This window comes from Myotis davidii, unplaced genomic scaffold (assembly GCF_000327345.1).
Source record: "Myotis davidii unplaced genomic scaffold, ASM32734v1 scaffold514, whole genome shotgun sequence".
In the NCBI taxonomy this organism is placed as follows: domain Eukaryota; kingdom Metazoa; phylum Chordata; class Mammalia; order Chiroptera; family Vespertilionidae; genus Myotis; species Myotis davidii.
This window is the reverse complement of record NW_006286236.1, coordinates 1,621,900-1,624,145: the sequence shown is the minus strand read 5'-3', so window position 1 is coordinate 1,624,145 and position 2,246 is coordinate 1,621,900. Positions and strand designations below refer to the sequence as shown.

Genomic DNA, 2,246 nt, shown 5'->3' with positions numbered 1-2,246 from the left:
ATTTCGGCCAATGGGGATGGCGGGAAAAGTGACAGCTAAAGGGGCGGAGCCTCATGTAGGGACCGGAAAAAAAGGCGCTCTGGAGTTTGGGGAAGAGGCCGGAAAAGGAAGGGCGGGCCCTAGGGGAGGGACCGGAAAGGCGGTGGCTCTCGGGGGCGGGACCGGAAGAGGCGGGCGGACCCAAGAGGAGGGTCCGGAAGAGGAGGTGCAAGGAGGCGAGGGAGGTACTGTTGGGAGAGGAGGGAGGAAGGGAGGTGTGACTCTGGAGTTTGCAAACTCAGTCTGCTTTAAGCTCAGCCACCACTGCCCATCCTTCTGCCTCATTCCTTGTGTTCCCCAAACTCCTAAGGTGCTGAGAGGTTCTTTCCGTCCATTTTTACAAATGAGGGAGCTCAGCTCCTGCAAGCTGTAGTGTCCGTTAAGAGGCATAAGACTGGGCGTCAGGAGGCCGCTTTTGCACTTTTCTGTACCACGCAAATGAGTGAGTTCGTGTGCCCCGGGGCTTTAGTTTCCCAATATGTGGCATGGAGGGCTGGGCTTCTCGTGCATCAGACGGTGTGGATTCTTGGAGGGCCTGCCTTTGAGGCCCCAGGCAAAGGCCCTTCACGCTGCGAGTTCAGAGCTTGTCATCCCAAACGTGCTCCTGTGGGATGTGGGTTGTTTTGAGATGAGGGCAGTTTTAGCCTCAGGCTCAAGAGAAACATCTGAGTCTCCCTCGAACTATCTAGAAGAGATTGAATTAGGGGCCTTGCACATAATAAAGAGATTATCAGCGATAATTTGTTGTTGTTAATCCTCACCTGAGGATATTTTCCCATTGATTTTTAACGAGTGGAAGTGAGGGGGAGAGATAGAAACATCGATGTGAGAGAGAGGCACACTGATCAGTTGCTTCCCGCACTTGCCCTGCAACTAAGGTACATGCCCTTGACTGCAGTCGAACCCAGGACCACACTCTAGGGCAGCGATCATCTTTTCCATTTCATCTACATCGGTGATGTAGATGTTTAATCAGCCAACCTCTGCTGGTCTGTGAGGTCCGAAAGGTTGGCGCTGCTGCTCTACGTGACACAGCAAACTTCTATTTACTAAACGGCTGTTGTCATTTTGCAACAATCCTTTGGCGCCCGCAAGGCACCTTTCCTCATCCCTAGCTCCGAATGTCTTCTGTACCCTGTTCTCTTTCTATCTCTGACCCCCCCACCCCCCCATGCAGGGATCTCTGACCGCTGTATGCGGGTCTCTCATACATATGTATGAAAAGAAACCTGGTTATTTTATCTTGCCAATCTACCTTGTGTCTATCTGACTATTTGATCAGCTACGATAACCTGGAGGGCAGAGGAACGCCAGTCCCTCCCTGTCTGACAGTAGGGGTCTAGGCATCTGTGCGTCCCAGGCTGGGGTCACAACCACCTCTTGGCTCCTCTGCACCCGGTACAAGCACTCATGGCCCCTTGTGGTTCTGTGAATACATCAGCGTGTTCTTCTCCTCACCTCTGCTTCATTTGAAATGTGTTTTTCCCTCTCTCCACTTGCTTGAACACCTAGACTACTCACCCCCTCTTCTTTGAGCAGCATTAATTGCTTCCTTCTCTCGAGTGCTTTGTTCGTAACTCTCACAGAACACATTGCCGTGTCTGTCTCTTCACTAGACCATATGCTTCCTAAAAAGTAGGGATTTGTAGCTTTCATCTGACTCCATATGCCCAGCACCAACCTGATACAGTGCCTCACTCCCAGGGGATGTTTAATAGATGCTCCTTAAGCTGAATATCTTTGGATATCTAAGGGAGTGGAGTACAGTCAGAGAGGTTCCATGACTTGTGCAAGGTCATGAAGCAGGTCCATCTCACACCTCCATTCAGCCTACACTCCAGCCAGTGGGAATCGCAGTTGCAGAGTTCTTGTACATGTCTCTCCCCTCCCTGTGAGATGGGGTATGTGGCGGAACAGCTGCAATCAGCAAAAACTACAGGAGCTGTGAGGAGGGGGGAAGAGCACCCTCACACCGAATTTGTGGCTTACAACCAGCAAAGACCAGCTTGATCCAACACGGCAACTAATTTCACCTGGTGGTAACCCCTAGCCTCATTATATGCTCATTACATGCTAAATGACACACCACACCATCATGCTTGGAAAGAGAAAGCCCATATAAGGGCAGGGAAAGGCTGACTGAGCTCCCCAGAGAAATCTCCACCCTGCTCCCCAGAAGATCTTGAATATTCCTGTCCCTTATTGAA

The 2,246-nt window shown here is 51.1% G+C and overlaps 1 protein-coding gene across 1 annotated transcript in view; it reads right to left on the bottom strand.

Annotated features, from left to right (window-relative positions):
- The window catches only part of TXN2 (thioredoxin 2), a 14,390-nt gene extending 12,527 nt beyond the window's left edge, over positions 1-1,863 (bottom strand). Inside the window, exon 1 of the mRNA XM_015559865.1 lies at positions 1,859-1,863. The gene's annotated coding sequence lies outside the window, so the exon portion shown is untranslated. The remainder of the gene's footprint in view (positions 1-1,858) is intronic.
- Between the last annotated feature and the right edge of the window lie 383 nt (positions 1,864-2,246).